Source organism: Papaver somniferum, chromosome 1 (assembly GCF_003573695.1).
Source record: "Papaver somniferum cultivar HN1 chromosome 1, ASM357369v1, whole genome shotgun sequence".
Taxonomy (NCBI): Eukaryota; Viridiplantae; Streptophyta; class Magnoliopsida; order Ranunculales; family Papaveraceae; genus Papaver; species Papaver somniferum.
The window spans coordinates 246,062,558-246,082,124 of record NC_039358.1 but is presented as its reverse complement, the minus strand read 5'-3'; positions in this window follow the sequence as shown (position 1 = coordinate 246,082,124).

The window sequence follows — 19,567 nt, the reverse complement described above, 5'->3', positions numbered from 1 at the left end:
TAAGCCGAACCTATTGCCGAGAGTTCTGGAATAAAAATTGTTAATGGTTCGGCTTATATAATGAAAATTGTATGAGCCGAACTGTTTATAAACACTTTCAGAACGAAGAACAATGAACAGTTCGGCTCATAATTCATCTCCCTAATCAGCCGAACTTTGTTCTGTAACCACAAAAAGCTTAGTTTTTTCTAAATTAAACCTATTCAATCAATCATAAACAATAAAATAAGAGATGGATTTGTGATAAATACCTTCTAATTCCACTTTAGGAGTTTTTTTTCAATCAATTGATTAATTATAGCGATGGAAAAAAAAATTGTCGACGGTTCACGAGGGTTGAGCAAAAGGAAGAAGGAAAAAGAAGAGATGTATATGATAGGAAACTGATTTTGATTTTATTGATTTTGTTTTTAGTTATTTTTTTAAGGATAAGGATATATTAGTAATATAAATTGATTGAGGATATATAAGTAAATGCACTACCATTAGTTACCCCTTATCAAGTCATCCTAGATGGGAAAATAATTTTATATGCCCATAAATTTTTGGGTACGCCTAAAAACAGCCTTCTTGAAATTTCGCCCAACATGAAGCAAATATCTAATAATATAAAGTTGGCTTTATTTATTTTTTTGAAAAGGAGAGATTTATTTATAGGCTCGAATTGTCAAGTGTTACATGGTTTAGGAATGTGGTATTCCTAGTATTTACAATCCGGTAAACAAACATTAGCATAATTAATTTTCAATTATAAACATTAACTTCTGAGGAACTTGTTTGATAGGGCCTTATCTCCTTGATGGCGTCGATGTTCCCGTGAATTTTGATTCCTGTTACGTGCATAGTTTCATCACAATCTAGTTCAATTCTTGATCCTGGTGTTTTAATCCACAATTTGCGTACAACACATCAGTTATAGCTAGCCCAATAGTTGAATTTTTGGTCTCTTTCCATAAATACCTCAATAAGTTTCTTTGATATTATTTTTTGATTTCTTTCTTTGAATTTCTCGTTTAACTTTGATTTTGTGTTTAGGGTTTCAGGCATTGATTTTCTTGCCAACAAGAGAATTAGTAAACAAATTACTTAGAAAGTTATATTGCTATTGGTGATGATATGAGTATTCACGCTCAGGCTTTTATTGGAGGTCAAAGTGTTGGTGAAGATATAAGGAAATTAGAGAGTAGAGTTCATGCTGTATGTGGTACACCAAGGAGAGTTTGTGATATGATTAAGAGAAGATCGTTGCGTTCTCGAGCTATCAAATTATTAACACTTGGTGATTGAATGTATGTTTACTGTGAAGTTGTTTTTCATGATGCCTAACAAAGACAAAGTTATCATATACTAATTTCATTTTGCCATGAGCAGCTACAACTTCAGCGTCTCTTCAATGCATGGAGACATCTTTGGTGGTATTGTAGAAACATATCACTCCTCGAAATTGGTCAAAAATTTGGGTCCTAACAATGAAGATTTGGGTAGAGAGAAAAGAACCCCTGTGCCGAAAAAGAAGTTATAAGGGCCCTGGTGACTTCATGTGTTAATATGGTCTAGCATGTTCTTGTGCTTATGGTTTCTTTTTCGTGTTGTTCTTGTAGCTTGTTTGCTGGGTTGGCTTGTTTCTTCCTTTGTTGCGCTTAGACGCCGCTCATTTTGTTCCTCCCTTTTATTTTTCTAATAAAATTTTAACATTTTCAAGTCAAAAAAAAAAATGCATGGAGACATGCTCAGAAGTAGCGAGATGTAATTATGAAAGATTTCAGATCCGGGGACACCAATGTCTTGATAACAACAGATGTATGGCATCGTGGGATTGATATTCAACAGGTAAGTTTTTTCAGTATGGTTTCTCTAAATCTAGCTGTGCACCTTATCTTATCCACCATTTGTTTGATCCCACTATCTCTCTGTCAAATAGTTTAGAGATTTAAAACTTTTAGGTGATTGTTGGTTAGATAGTTAGACACGGAAACCAGAATTGCTAAGCTGGGAGATTGGTACTTGCTCACATTTCCATGGTCTTATTTTCTTTAAACTTTCAATGTTTCTACAGATAGGTCAAAAATGAAACTATATGGATATTTGCATCAACCAATTGCTTTTGCAGTCAGAATAGGTTCACTTTATTCTTCTGCTAATTGTGCTATTTGGGCGCAAGGTAATTATTTCTTTTTGGTTTTCAAACTCCAAGCTCTCATTTTCAGAAAATCAATTTCCTTCCTGTTTTTCTCATGTTAAACATGATTCTGTATAGGTTGCTATCTGCAGGGTGACAAAATATCAAATCTATGACGTTTACCGATATCTTCCACCAGAACTTCAGGTACAAAGGATTTTACTGTTGCTGTTTTTTTTTCTTTATTTTGCTTGGGTAGAAAAGGTTTCATGATGAGTGCCATTGATATTCATCTTTATGTTGGCATAAGTTTGCTTGATTTCGGCAACGCTATCTCATGAAATACCGGAGATCACTAGCAAGTTCATGATAGAACCTGTGATGTTGAGATTATTAGTCCCACATAGTATGGGCAATCTAGATCCTGCGGCTTATAAGCCTTTAGGGACTCTTCACTCATTGCCAATTGGTTTTGAGTTGGATGCACATATTCTATTATGGTATCAGAGCGGGGAGATCCGCTCAAACTGCTTCCGCGTATCATTTTCATAATTTGAACAACTTTACTCATCATATCCATTTTTGATGAGATCATCGTGTTTTTTTTCGCCATATGGTTCTCAAATCGAGCTGTGGTCGATAAATCAGTGTTCAAGTCAAACACTTCGATTCTCTCCGTGTTCAACTTGCGGGGATTTTAAAATATATACCGAGATGAATATCGAGGTTTTCAAGTTCAATATGAAATGGTCAAGACTCAAAACTCGAGACTCAATCAAGCTATCAGAAGATCGGCGGAGATTAAGCATTAAGGAAAATCGACAGAGATCAAATGAAGTTTCCAAGATTAAAATATCTTGTGTAAGTTAGGTAATTTTCTTGTTAAGGAAAATATCTAATTAATTTCCTACATTTTCTATATGCTAGTTAATTAGAATATATTCTCGTTTATTAAGATATATTCTCTGTAATAAGATAATATCTTAATTAATTATATATTCACTCTATAAATAAGAAGTGTCGTTGTAATTGTAATTCATCCCAGAATCATCAAACTTTAGATATCAATATAATTTCATACTTCGGGGTTTTGTCCACGGATGTAGATCGATTTGACCGAACCACGTTAAATCTCTTGTCTCATCTCATTTCTCTTAAATCGATGATCCCTCGATACTAATAATTTATTATAGTTTTATGTGAATGTGGTGGGCGTTGAATGCAAAATCTTCTGAACTGGGTAGTCAAAAGATTTTTTATTTTTTTTTGAATCATTAACTTTGTTCATTGTAAAACTAATTATTTTTAACTCTTATAGCTACTCATATTTTTTTTTATAACAGAAAAGGGTGTACTTTCCTGCACAATAAAAACAAAGATGTAACTGCCCCCCACTTTCCAACCTAGGAAAGCAGCAGCCTTCCTAATATACACAAAAATCCAGGAACAATATAAGGAGAGCAAAAAAGTTGGAGCATGAAGAGCCGAAATGCCCATCTTGAGAAGAAGACTTTGAAACTGTTGTCGTCCCAAGGCTTTAGTCAAAATATCTGCAAGTTGAGAAGTAGTATGAATATAGGAAGGAACGATAGTACCTCGAAGTATTTCGTCACGCACAAAGTGACAGTCAATCTCGATATGTTTCGTACGCTCATGAAAGACCGGATTATTAGCAATATGCAATGCAGCTTGACTATCACAATGAATCGAAGCTGGTTTCGGATGCCCAATACCAAAGCTGCAGAGCAATCCTTTTAGCCATAGAAGCTCACAAGTGGTGGAAGCTAAAGCACGATATTCTGCTTCAGCTGAGGAACGAGAAACCGTGGTTTGTTTCTTCGTTTTCCAAGATATAGGAGAACTCCCAAGAGAGACGAAGTATGTCGTAAGTGAACGACGACTGATTGGACAATTAGCCCAATTTGCATCACAATAAGCATCACGAACTAAACTGGAATCAGCCCGAAGTAAAATACCTTGCCCAGGACTAGATTTCAAGTAGCGCACAACTCGAAGTGCAACATCCCATTGACTGTGAGTTAAATGTTGCATAAATTGATACAAGATATGAACAGAATAACATAGATCTGGCCGTGTAAGATTTAGATAAATCAGTCTTCCCACCAATCTTCTGTGGCGAGCAGGATCAGGCATGAGTGTGTATGATGCAAGAGCTAGCCGATGATTCTCCTCCATCGGAATACTGGCTGGTTTAGAGCCTAGAAGACCTGTTTCCGTCAAGATGTCTAGAGCATATTTACGTTGACAAATAAAAATCTCTTTGGAGCTTCTAGCTACTTCGATACCGAGAAAGTATTTTAATTTTCCCAAATCCTTCATGTGAAAACATCTGCTTAGATATGCTTGAAATTCAGAAATAGCAGCGTTGTTATTCCCAGCAATAACAAGATCATCCACATATACAAGAATATACATAATAATAATTCCTTTGCAATAGATAAACAATGAGTGATCTGAGGCACTAGCAGAGAAACCATATTTACGCAAAGCAGTTGCTAGCTTTGCATACCAACAACGAGGAGCCTGACGTAAGCCATACAGAGACTTGCGAAGTCTGCAAAATTTGCCAGATAAAGCATTACTGAAACCAGGGGGAAGTCGCATAAATACCTCTTCAGTTAAATCACCATGCATAAACACATTGTGGACATCCATTTGAACTAATTCCCAGTTATTAATTGCAGCTACCGCAAGAAGAGTTCGTACTGTAACCATTTTTACTGTAGGAGCGAAAGTTTCCTTGAAATCAATTCCTTCTTTTTGATGATTACCAAAAACAACCAGTCGAGCTTTATAGCTCTCAACAGAGCCATCGGATTTTCGTTTAATCCGGTAAACCCACATACAACCAATTGCAGACTTGTGAGAAGGAAGAACTTTAATTGTCCATGTTCCATTGGAAATGAGAGCAGCAATTTCTTCCTGCATTGCTTTACGCCATTTCGGATCATCCATACCTTCCTTGAAAGACTTGGGTTCAACATCATTCGAAATGGCTGCAACAAAAGTACGATGTGCAACAGAAAAAGCATCACAATTTACATAATATGTTATAGGAAAGGGAGTACCCGAGGACTTGACTGATACAGGTGAAGCTGCAGGGGGAACCAATGTCGTGTTAGTCTTCTTCGAGACACCTTGCCAGTGAACAAAATCCTTGTGACGAACATTATCAAATTTTGTTCGTTTCCCCTTTCCCAATTCTTCATTGGCAACTGTGTGGTGATGTGCTGCACCATCGTCAGTTACAGGAATAGTAGAAGTAACGGAGTCTGTACCAGGCACATGTACAGCTTGTGGAGAAGCAGTAGAAAGTCCTATGTCAGAGTCATCTTCAGTTTCTGACGAAGGAATTGCATCAACCACAGCAGGCACTGGCGGAGAGAGTGCCTGCACAACATCATCCTCAACAGCTGTGTCATGTACGATAGTCTGTTGAGGTGCGCTGGGGTCTGTGGAAGGAATAACAGTTGAGGTAGAATCACCAAAAGCAAGCACAGTACTGCAGGGATCATCAAAGTGATCAGCAGAGATACCCTGATACGCTGTGTCAGTGGCATCATCGAGATATAACGAATGCAGTCGCCTAAGTTCATTGCTATTTGCCAACGGAAAAGTATCCTCAAGGAATTGTACACATCGTGACTGAAAATATTGACCTGTATCCAAATCAAACAAATGCCATTCCTTCTTCCCAAACGGATAACCAAGAAATATACAACGACGACTACGACTATCAAATTTATCATAGGGACTGAGATTCTTCGCATAACAGAGAAAGCCAAATACTCTAATAGAGATAATAGTTGGAGCTGAACCATAAAGAAGTTCATAAGTTGTCTTGAAGTTAAGAATACCAGAAGGAGTTCTATTGATCAGATATGCAGCGGTTAGAACACATTCACCCCAAAAATCGATTGGTAGAGAAGCTTGAAAACGTAATGCACGAGCAACATTGAGAATATGACGATGTTTCCTTTCCACCCTAGCATTTTGCTGTGGTGTCTTAACAACAGAAGTTTGATGAACAATACCATTCTTTCGAAAATAAGAAAAGAGACCTTTAAACTCAGTCACATTATCACTGCGTAGAGTTTTTAACTTTTCGTATAAACTGACGTTCAACCAACGCAATGAAATTTGTTAGCAAAGCAGGTACTTCATCTTTGGTTTTCATCAAATACACCCAAACACATCTAGAAAAATCATCCACAATAGTTAAAAAATATCTCGAGTTACATGCACGGTTTGCACGATAAGGACCCCAAACGTCACAATAGATTAACTCAAATAAATCAACTGTTTTATTGTCACTCAAAGGAAAAGAATGACGAGTTTGCTTGGCTCTATGACAGACTTGAAAATCATGAAAATCTAATTGACCAACAACGCCACTGAGTTGAGGAAAAAACTTCAGCACTTGGATAGAAGGATGGCCAAGCCGTTTGTGCCATAATTCTGGAGTAGCTTTCTCTAACACGACATTAACTCGAGATGTCCCCCCCGCTATCATGCAATAAATCCCATCTGTGAGCTTACCCATACCAATCTTCGTCCTCAAAGTGTGGTCCTGTAGAACACATTCAGAATTAGTGAAGTGAATACTTATACCGTGCTTCTGTGCATGGTTGGCATGCGGTGAAGACAAAAATTGAGACACATAGATGAGTTTGCAGGTGAAGTTTGGAACAAACAACACATTATGCAATACAAGGGAATCATTCAGCTTCACAGTACCAATTTTGATTTCCTGTATGCTTACACCATTAGGCAAACCAACTTGAATAGGATTAATATCATGACAAGATTCAAACAAGGTATCATCACAACAAACATGATTGGAGGCTCATGTGTCAACAATCCAGGTATGACCTCCCTTACCAGTTAAGCGAACGTGATTGGTAGTGGATGACATCTCACCAAAGTTAGCATTGGCCTTAGTTGATGGTTGATTGAACGATGATGATCCTTGTTTGGGATGAACCGTAAGCAAGCATCTTGGTTGGCGACCATCTGGATAACTATGCTTTTCCCAACATCTATCCTCAAGATGTCCATTATGACCACAATAAGTGCATTTCAATGGAGGTTTGGTTCCTCCAGTTTTCGAACCCTGTGGCTTATGTCCGTGAGCAATAAAAGCCATTGGAGTAGCTATATCCTCCTTGGTTGAGTATATGATCTGACTTCTTCCTCTTGTATGAGACGAGAATAGACAACGTGTAGAGACAAAAGAGGTTCGGTGCCCAAGATACTGGAACGGACATTAGCATAATAGGGTACGAGACCCATGAGAAGTTCACGTACCTGATCATTATTACGTCGAGTACGTAGAGTGACATTCAATCCACAGGTGAAACCGGAACAAGTACAAGAGGATAGAACATCAAAATCATTGATATCATCCCATAGTTTCTTCATCTTTCCATAGAATTCTTGGATGGATTCACCCTCCTTTTGTTTGCAACCAGCGATATCGGATTTGAGCTGAAAGATTTTGATCCCATTCCCTAGAGAAAAACGAAGTCTAATATCCTCCCATAATTCAAAAGCAGTATCACGATAAGAGATTGAAGACCGAAGAACTGGATCAATAGTGTTAAAAATCCAGGCAACAATCATATAATTGATAGTCCACCAATCATCCAGATCAGGAGAATCAGCAGGAGGTTTAAATTTTTTACCATTGATGAAGCCAAGTTTTCGTTTTGCACCTAATGAAATACGAAATCCTTTAGCCCATTCTTCATAGTTCGATCCTCTGAGAATTACATGTGTGATGATAGTTCCCGGTCCATCGTTAGAAGCTAGAGCATATATCGAAATTGGGTTTTTAGGTGAAGTAGAAGATGATGGAATTAGATTGGCAGCCATAACTGGCTCAAGATACCATGTAGGGTTTTAGAAATCAAGACAAGACAAGACGAGATGAGAAGAGATCCAATGCTCTCTGTTTTTCTGTGTTTCATTCTCAAAAGAAACTCCTATATATGGGAGTTTTGTTTACAAAAGATCTTATGAGATCTCCTAACCAAGGTGAGTATCCTGTTAACTAGGTAAGGAAATATTGACGATATATAAAAGAATATTTACAAAAAATATACGTCCAATAGACCGCATATCTCCTTAATGTAGCTGCTAAGATCTTTGTTCATCAATTCTGTGATCATAAAACATTCTTTCTTCTCCTCGTCAGAGAATCCGCAGAAGACGTTCGATATATTCAGATGCGCTAACGAAGACAGAACCGATATATCGCGCATTAGGGACTCATGAATCTCGCCGAAGAAATGTCTTGACGCAAAGCTTTCTCCCAACCACTGAATCTCCTTGAATTGGCTTCCAGTTCCTAATCGTCTCCTCACCTGATAATCTTGAATCACGGTGAAACTTTGAATGTTTAGATAAAAGTAAATTAAAGAAAGAAGAGAAGATACGTGTCAAAATATGAGTGGGTGGTACAGGTGGTAAATAGGGGACTTGGCACAGAAGACCCGAACCCGAGTCGATCTACCTTGTTAAGGAAATAGAGCAAGACTTTTAAGAAATTCTATAAATAATAGAAGTAATTTCCTAATACAGCAAGACTTTGGGGGTATATATATGAGATCGACGACTTGCTTCTCTTTCATCTCTTTTTCACGATAACCAAACCCTGATTCATCTCTTTTTCAATTTTTCAAAAAAAATAAAAAAAAAAACCAAAACCAAACCCTAATTCGTTTTAGAGGAGAAACACCGAAAGCTACAATGATGTATATATATATCTATATGAATTTTTGTTCGATTCTTCTATCTTTTCTATGAATTTATTTATTTTGTGTTCGATTCTTCTTCTTCTTCTAATATTATTAATCCCTTGCTTTAGGTTCACGGCGGATTACTTTGACATCCTAATGAAGATCTGCATTAAGAACGGTTCTCGTTGCGGAGACTATAAGTATTCTGATGCTAACAGGTATTATACCTTGGTTTCTAGATTGGAAGTGTTTTCGGATCAGTAATTAATTAACTTCACTTTTCCAGGGCGCGTATGTTGGACATTTTGAGAAATCCGAAGAATTATTCCAAGGACGAAAAGATTAACACCCTTTTAAGCTTTCACAGAGATACATGCGCCAATATACTGTTGCGTCTTTATCCATCCATGGGTGATGCGTCTCAGGACTTGGAAATCCTTAAAGTAAGTAGTACCTATTTTTTCTTTTGAACAAGAGATTTTATTTCAGAGAGAAAACTAGAAGCGTATTACAGTGAATGAACAAATTAAGAAGCCCATGAGGAGGAACAAAAAAACAATCAAAATTAAAATTAAAACAAAAAAAATTCTCTCCATACTTAAGCCTGATAATAGCAATACTTAGTAAGGTGTACATATTCTTTCTACTAAAATCAATATCTCACTTGTTTTTTCTTCCGTAGGGATTTGTACCTGTACTGGATGCTCTCTACTCTAAACACCAGCGAACTCTTGAGTATGCTTCTTACCTTAATTTGAGAGCAGAAAAACGGATACACCAGGTTCTAATTACTTTCTTTTTAACTCTCTTGTATGTGTTTTGTTGTGTTGCCTTGAATTTTAGTCGTGAATTACTAACCCCTTATAAAGTAACTGCCCCTTTGAAATCAATTTGTTGCTTCGAAACAGATGAAAGCTGAAATGTCAGCTTTTTAAAAATCTCCTCAAGCCCTCCTCCTAGAGGATGACAATAAGGAATGGATGCTGCAAAATTCCCAATATGACGATGATTTTGACTACGATAATGATGAGGACCGCCTGAAGGATATCGAAAAAGAAAAACGTAGCGTACTTTCTAATCTCAAAAGGATGGGATTTGATATGTCCAAGTTGCAAGATAATAGTGACTGTGATCAGTATCATCTCAAATTCATCAGTAATCAGCCTACTCGAGCCACAATACATCAGTACACGGTACGTACATTCTACAAATTATTATTTGTTGTTTCTTAATTTGAGTTTTTGGAACAATCTCCCCCATGTCTTGAGTTGGTTTTCTTTGTTCAATGTACGTAGCTGTTGGAGAAGGAAGTAAAAACGACGTGGGACAAAGTGTCTCGGCTGTTGAAATATGGGCATCTTGGATCGTATTCAGCCGATTTAAGACATCAGATTGAAATTTTGGAAGAGGATTTCCAATCAGGTACATAACTAGTCTGTTGTTTTTATATATGTACGTATTATTACACAGCCAATTGCCCCGTAAATCCTTGCTAATTTGAATGTCGGAAAACGATTAATAAAAAAATAATTTTTTAAAGTTTTAATAAAAAAAATTATAATTTATTGTTTTATTTTGTGAATGAAACTTTTTAGTCCCACATCGTGGAGTTTCCAATTTTTAGTAGTTTTAAGAAACTATATAAAGCTTTTAGTCCCACATCGGGGAGTTTTTCTTCTTAAGTTGTATTTGTCAATTATATAAAGAAATTCACTACTTTTGTAAAATCTATGGGAAAGGGGTTGCTCTATATTTTAGAGGGACCCCTAAGGGAAAATATTTTATAGCGGTTTTTAAGCATTCGCGATTTTCCTTAACGGTTTTTTCGGAGTTGCCAAGCTCAAGTTGAGCATCTACTACATATGCTAGTAGTAGGTGTATTAGGGTGTTTTATCCTGGAGATATCCGTCCTGTGAGGGCTATAGCATCACTCTTGAGTGTAGCCGGGCGCTAATGTCTTAAGGACAGCGTGTTGAACACGTGACTCACTCTATTTTCCAAAGTTTTGCCTTGTTGTTGTTGCGGAGATACGGGGAGCTTGTTCGTTTCGTCAAAGCAATCACTTTCATTATAAAGAAGCTAAGTATCAATAACTTTTGCTTATTTGATTTTTCTTTGTTTTTGATTATTGCACCCAACAATCTTAAGACATTATATTTGTAATAATCGAAAACGATTGATTGGTTTGTGAATCATGGATGTTAATTATGGAGTGAAAAACAAAAACGAATTTCTGGTCATCTGTAGAGTTTCAATTTTATCTTTTAATATAGAAGGAATTTCGATGAACCCTTTTGACACAACGTAGTGGACATCCTGATAGTTACCCGCGTAAAATTTCAGAATTTTTGGAGTTGTAAAGTATTTTTTTATTTTACAAAACAGAAAAACGTTTCTGAAAAATTCTGACGAGCAGAAAATTGTTGTTAACTAAATTAATTTTTGTGGGGTAACCATGAGTTTTTTGAAACGCTGATTCAAACGAAGTTTGTATATATAGATGTTATCTTCAAAACTCATATTTTACTTTCTGATTTGGAATTGTGATTTGTGAATAAAGGTGTCATCTCCGAGGGACATGGCTAATAGCCGCATGTGGTTGGAAACAAATCTTCCAAAGATGGCAAAGGTGAGAACATCGAACGCAACTCTAAGCATGGTCTTCATGATAAAGGTATATTTCGTAAACCTGAATCCGGAATTACTTTAGTTAAGGGTGAGTGTTATGTTTGTAAAATTCTGGCCACGCGGCAGTAAATTGTAGACAACATAAAAACCTTAATAAGTAGAAAGTTAATGCTAATTTAGTTGAAACAAACTAGAACGAGTTTGGTGGCATGATGTCGGAAGTTATTTTAATAACCAATGTGAGAGACCAGTAGGTGGACTCTGGAGCCACCAAGAATGTTTGTTGAAACAGAGACCTGTTCACCTCCTATCATAGGATAGGGGATGTCGAGAAACTCTTATTGAGTAACTCATATGCAATAGAGGTTGCATAAAAGGAAAAGGTCGAGCAGAAGCTCATATCTGTAATATTCTCACATTGAATGAAGTTTTCATGTTCCGAGCATATGCGAAAATCTTGTATCTTGTTCTGTTGTAGATGGAAAAATATTTAAGATCTTAATTGAATCTGGAAAACTTGTTGTAACTAGGCAGTGATTTTTTAAGCAAGAGTTATAGGACTTTGGGTCTATATAAGCTTAACGGAAAAACTGATGATGTGAACGTAGTTGATTCTTGTGATATCTTTGTGTGATTGATTGTTTTACGTGGTAGACTTGGAACCGTAAACTTATAAGTCAATGCTTAACTGGCTAGCATAGGCTTCGTACCCAAATTTAGTTTGGATTTTGAACACAAAAGTGAAATCTGTGAAGAATCAAAATATGCTATAAAATCTTTTAGCACAAATGTTCAGAGTAATTCTAAGCCTTTAGAATTAATTCAGTTAGGCCTAGTTGACATGAGTTCAACCCAAAACCACTGTGGTAAAAGATGGTTATAACTTCCGTAGATGATTGTACGAGGTACTATCTTGTATACTTGCTTAGGATAAGGATGACGCCTTAGAAGCCTTAAGATGTATAAACTTGAAGTTGGAAACCAATTAGAAGCCTTGAACATAACAACCGTATCCTTAAGGAGATGATAATTTCCATGTTGATTAGTTCAGGATTACCTGCGGCCTTGTGGGGGGAGGCAGTCCTCTTAACTAGTATATCCTGAATAAAGTACCCTTTTAAGAATCAGATGAAACTCCATATGGTTTATGGAACGGTAGATGACCTTCTTATGAATGTGTCAAAGTGTGGGGGCGTTTGACTAAGATTGTAATTCCTCTTCCTAAAAGAACTAGATTGAAACCAAAAATGTTGATTGTGTTTTCGTATAGGGTATATTGAGTATACTTCTACAAATAGATTTTTGGTTGTGTGTTCTGATTTTTTCTGACATTGGTGTGAATATTATTACGGAATCTAGGGATGCTGAGTTCTTTGAACATGTTTATTCTAAACCTGTACCTCATTAGAGATGTGTTGTTGATCCCCTAGATTTATCTTCAAATAGTCAGAACTTATTTTAAAGGAAGATGAAGTTGATGTTGAGCCTAAGAGAAGTAAAATAATTAGACTTGAGACTTCTTATGAAACCGACTTCATAACATGCCTAGCTTAGTCTGAGCCACAGACTTGTAAAGAAGCCTTATATCTACTGAAACCCCATTCTGGTAAGAAGCTTCATTTAGTGAAATGGACTCAGTCCGTTGGAACCAGACTTGGGAGCTTGCTAGTTTACCTCCAGGTTGTAAGACCATGGGATGTAAATGAGTCTTTAAGAGGAAACGATAGGTAGATGAAACTGTGGAAAAATATTAAGCTAAGTTGGTAGCTAAAGGCTATAAACTAAAAGAAGGTGTAGATTTCCTTGATTCTAATTCAATTGTGACGGAAATTACTTCCGTTGAGATACTAATTGTTATTGCTGCCATAAAGAACGTAGAGATACATCAGATGGATGTTAAGACAGCTTTTTCTAAAACCGTGAATTAGGTAAAGAAATTTACATAGATCAACCTGAAGACTTTGTAGTGAAAGGTTGTGAATACAAAGTTTGTAATTTGAAAAATCTTTGTATGGTTTTCAAATAAGCACGTAAACAGTGACATGGAAAATTTAATCATGTGATAATGGATAGTGGATTTAAATTAATGAATCTGACAAGTATGTTACAAGTAACTTGTTAAGGATGTCTGTGTAATTGTATGCTTGTATGTTGATGATATGCTTGATACAAACATAGATGTGATCAATTCCACTAAAAACATGCACTGAATGAGAACATTGACTTGAAAGACTTGGGCCCTTTTGATGTAATCTTAGGGATGAGGATTAGAAGATAATCAAACATTTATAAGTCTTAGTCGTTCTCATTATGTTGAGTTGTGCTTAAGAGATACAATCAGTCTGATTGTAAACCTGCTTGTACTTCGTACGATTATTCTTGTAGTCTCAAGAAAAATAAGGGTAGTGGAGTATCTTAACTTGAATACTCAAAAGTTATAGGATGTCTGATGAATTTAATGAACTGTAAGAGTCCAGACATTGCCTATATTGAGTAAGTTAAGTGGATATAATTGTAGTCCAGAGCAAGAGAATTCAGATGCACTGAGTAGAGTATTATGGTACCTAAAATACTCTTTTGATTTATGAAAGGTATCTTGTTGTCCTTGGGACTTTATGATGCAAACTGGATAGTTGACTCAGAGGAGTCTAAGTCTACGAGTGGATATGGTTTCACTCTAACATGTGGGTTTGTTGTTGGAAGATTTCCAAACAAACATATCGCTCAATTCATTATGGAATCTGAGAGTATTGCGTTAGATAAAGCATGAGAGGGGGCCGAGTGCCTAAGATGATTTTTAGAAGACATTCCTCTTTGGCATAGGCCTGTGCCAGCTATATCTATACATTGTGTTAGCCAAGCTATAATAGTTAAAGCTAAGAAATAACTAATCTCAATCGGCGTTATTTCCATTGATTGGATAAAGTCCAAGGAGAATATCGCGCAATCTTTGACGAAAGGTTTGTACAAAGAGATAGTTAAAAATGCATCGAGGGGGTTGGGGCTTAAGCTCATATATTAAACTTGCCATGAAGGATACTCAACCTTGCTGACTGGAGATCCCATGATCAAGGTTTCGAATGAGACAACTAATTTGTGGTGGGTAAAGGTAAACACTATCAGAGATTTTCATTCTCTGTCCCTTCCCTATGGTGTAGACGTGATAGTGTGACTGCATGTGGAGCATGACTTTTTAATAAGTCTTAATGAGTTCTATAGTTTCAATTTAAGATTGAAGTGGGGTGTAGCAGTAACACTCTTTATGGAAAATCGCCTATCTGAATGAGGAAGTGGGTCGCTTCCTGTGAGAATATGAGCTGATTCTCTAGAGCATTCTGAGAAACAGGATACGTCCAGGGCCAAAACGGACAAAACGGCACGAGCTTGGCAGCAATCTTGGAGATATCACCCGAGGTTGTTATCACGAATTACATCAAATGCTAGCCGCTCAAGACATAGTTCACTGTCTCTAGCAAGTAATTCTGGTAATATCTCACTAAGCAAAGGTTCAAGACCTCATGGACACCTCTGCCTAAAATGGTATTTCCTGCGTTTTTTTTTTATGTGATTTTCATTTTGATGCTTTTGGTATTACTGGAACTTAGGACCTAAAGGTCACTAAGGGTTCACTAGTTCATGCTTTTTCACTTTGGTGAAAGATACCTATAGTCTCACCATGTGAGAACTAAAGATGAAAGCTCTCAATACTATTATGATTTATGCAATCCATAGTATGACCCTGGGGTCAACACACTTTTGTGTGAGGGAGAGGACGTAGAAATGACTAGTATGATTTCAACACTTGCACGATCAGTCTGTTTGGATCGTGAGGTTGGGATGTTTATTTACCAAGATCTATCTGTGTTTTCATGTTTTATTGAGTTTTCATTCATGTGGGGGATTGTTGGAAAACGATTAATAAAAAATAATTTTTTAAAGTTTTAATAAAAAATTATAATTTATTGTTTTATTTTGTGAATGAAACTTTTTAGTCCCACATCGTGGAGTTTCCAATTTTTAGTAGTTTTAAGAAACTATATAAACTTTTAGTCCCACATCGGGGAGTTTTTCTTCTTAAGTTGTATTTGTCAATTATTAAAGAAATTCACTACTTTTGTAAAATCTATGGGAAAGGGGTTGCTCTATATTTTAGAGGGACCCCTAAGGGAAAATATTTTATAGCGGTTTTTAAGCATTCGCGATTTTCCTTAACGGTTTTTTCGGAGTTGCCAAGCTCAAGTTGAGCATCTACTACATATGCTAGTAGTAGGTGTATTAGGGTGTTTTATCCTGGAGATATCCGTCCTGTGAGGGCTATAGCATCACTCTTGAGTGTAGCCGGGCGCTAATGTCTTAAGGACAGCGTGTTGAACACGTGACTCACTCTATTTTCCAAAGTTTTGCCTTGTTGTTGTTGCGGAGATACGGGGAGCTTGTTCGTTTCGTCAAAGCAATCACTTTCATTATAAAGAAGCTAAGTATCAATAACTTTTGCTTATTCGATTTTTTTTTGTTTTTGATTATTGCACCCAACATTGAATACTTTACTTGTTGCATAGAAATGGACAGAAGAAAAGCAGTCAAGAAAACAACCAGATCCAGCAAGGGAAAACGTCGCAGAGAGGCCTTCTCATCTAGTGAACCTTTCCAAATGCAAAAAAAAAAAAAAAAAACGTTCCAAGTTTGATCCAGCGAAGGTCGATGTAATATCAGCAGGACCAAAACAGCTCTTTCCATTCCCAGGACTTTGATCTGTCAACTCCTTATTGATTATCTGTCGCATTTTCCAAAAACGAAATTTTGATTTCACACTTACTTTACTGGTGTTAAAATACCGGTTCATTATTTTGTTTTGCCTCTGTAGTTTCTGCATAGACACCAATGCCTAGTTGCACTTAAAATGTTAGAATTTTTCTTTTTCATTGATACATTCCTCCCGTAGTTTTTTTTTTTTTTTTTGTTTTTTTTTTGATCAGCAAAGAGTAACAATCTATGTTGTAAAAGGCGCTAGGCGAGGCGAGGCGCCAAACCTAGCGCCTAAGGCGCGCCTAGGCGTCGCGGAAAAATTAGAAAATTGCAAAAATGGGCGTGTCTTGGCGCCCAAGCGCCAAAGGCCCTCGCCTTTTACACCATAGGTAACAATAGATTAAGGCGCCTACCAGAGGTAAGCAAAACAAGCTCAAAAGCTACAACAAAAACAACCCAAGCAAGAGACATGCCTCTAGCATCCCGAATCCAGAAACAGGAAAAAAACTACAAGAAAAGAACTAAGTTATGAAATACATGCCCCAATTTTCAATAATGTTATCAACAGTTAACCATTTAACACCTCATCCGAACGATGTCCAGTTGAAGACCAGTGTCTTGTCTTGCCGAATGATATCATATACCACCACCGTCTTGTGATCAAAAACTAAAGCATTTCGAGCTGATTAAGTCTATGCAATTCGGCTCCACCCAATAGGTATGTGTAGTTCTTAGAAAGAAATCCCACACTTGAGACACAAAATTGCAATGAAAAAGGAGATGAGAGTTCGATTCCCCACTCCGAGGACAAAGAAGACAACCATTCACCAAAAGTTTGCCTCGTTTGTAAAGCTTATCCATAGTGGCAAGCCTCTTATAATAAACTAAACACAAGAAAAACCCAATTTTATGAGGCCATGAACGAGACCAAACACTAAGATTTAGAGAGGTACCTTCACTATCTTGTTGGATCGCCTTATAGCAAGATTTCACCGAAAACTTTCCTGACTTATCGAAATTCCAAGTGATGTAATCTGCTCCTTCCCCATTGAAAGCTCCATCGAGAATGCCAAGAAGAGAGCAGACTTCGGAGATCTGGTGCTGAGTTAATCTTCTATCGAGCCCTAGGTTCCACGATCCTCCACTGGCTATTGAAGTGGCGCAAACACTAACAGTCCAGTTCAACGAAGAAGCAATATAATATAAGTCTGGAAAGCAGGTTGCTAAAGCTTGATTCCCCACCCAATGGTCCTCCCAAAAAAGAACTGAAGTGCCGTCTCCAACCTGCAAGGAAGAGTTGTTTTTGAATAGTTTGAGATGTTTATAAATTCCCTTCCATAAACTACAACCATGGGAAGTATTAACAGCCCTAGTTTCTCTGTCAAAGCCTTTGGAGCCATATTTAGAGGCAATTCCACGACGCCACAAAGCCTCTTTTTCGGTATTAAATCTCCACCACCATTTGCAGACCAATGCCTTGTTCATGCTGCGAAGGGACTTGATTCCCAAGCCTCCTTTGGAAATGGGAGTACAAACTTTCTTCCAATGAATTGCATGATAGCCTTTCTTAAACTCGCTAGGATCCCAAAAAAAATCTCTCATAACTTTCTCAATCGTTTATATCACTTTAATAGGAGCTGTAAACAACGAGAACATATAGATGGGGATACTCGACAAGACACTTTTTATAAGAGTGAGTTTTCCGGCTTTATTAAGGATAGATCTTTTCCAAGAAGCTAATCTGCCCTTTATCTTCTCAATAATCAAATCCCACTTTCTAACCCCCAAAGCATGATCCCCAAGAGGAAGTGGCAGGTAAGAAATCAAAAGAACACCCCAACATACTGGCTAGATTTTGAAGGTTTGTTGCTCCTGCAACCCCATACATACTAGATTTTGCAAAGTTTATGCGAAGACAAGAAGCCAACTCAATTAAAAGAAGCAAGTATCTCAAACGTATTCACTTGTTCCCTCGACTCGTCAAGAAAAACAAGAGTGTCGTCTGCGAATTGCAATTGACCAATTTTGAGACCATTATATCCCATTTGGAAACCACCAATCCAACCCAAATTCTGGCCTGTCTGAAGCATGTGATTGAGAACTTCTGAAACAATAAGAAATAGAAAGGGGGACAACGGATCCCCTTGGCAAAGAACTTTACCTGAAGTAAATTGCTGATGTGGAGAACCGTTAATCAAAACCGAAATAGGAATGTTAATAATACAACCTTGAATCCAAGTTCTCCATTTGGTGCCGAAACCCATTATTGCGAGAACCTCGTCGATGAAATCCCAGGAGACGTGATCAAATGATTTTTCAAAGTCAATCTTGCAAATAATACCCGGAATTCCACTCTTGATTCTGGAGTCCATACACTCATTTGCTAGTAGAGCACAATCAAGAATCTGCCGCCCTTTGATGAATGCTGATTGTTCACTGGAAATGATATTCGGCAGGACAACCTTGAGTCTTTCCGCAAGGACTTTAGAAATCATCTTATAAATGCTACCCATCAGACTTATAGGTCTGAAGTCTTTGACATCCTCCACAACATCTTTTTTCGGAATCAAAGAAAAAAAAGTAGTTTTCAGACGCCAGTTCATAGTGCCACACCTATTGAAATCCCAAACAACCTTCATAATGTTGTCCCTCATGAAAAACCAGCACTTTTTAATTATCATAACCTGAAAACCATCCGGACCGGGAGAGCGATCCTGACCCAAACTCCTCAAAGACGATAAAGAGTCTTCCTCGGTTAATGGCCTCTCTAAGGACTGAGCTTCCAAAGAAGATATAGTTTTGAGATCCATGTTTCCAATACTTGGTCTAGTTCTAGTATCCTTGCGAAACAACCCAGAAAAGAAGGAAGTAATGGACTCTCTTATCAGAGTTTTGTCCTCGGTGAGACCACCATCCACTTTTAAGCTAGTGATGGAATTTCTACTACTCCTAATTTTTGTGTACGTGTGGAAGAAACTTGTGTTCCGGTCTCCATCCCTGATCCATTGAACCCTCGATTTCTGACCCCAAAATATTTCTTTCTTGTCGGAGAGTTGCTCAAACTCCTCTTTGAGATTCGCGAGAGTAACTCTTTCAGAGGAAGAAATAGATTGATTCCCTGCAAGGATATCCAGAGATTCAATAGCACTTAAGTTTGCTTCAATTTGCCTATCCAATCTACCAAAAACAGTCTTGTTCCATTCTTTCAGTTTAGCTTTCAAAGCTTGCAGGTTTTTAGCCAGCAGAACCCTGGAACTGAAATGTACCCCACCAATGCCTCATAAGATCAAAAAGGGATGGGTCCTGTAACCAC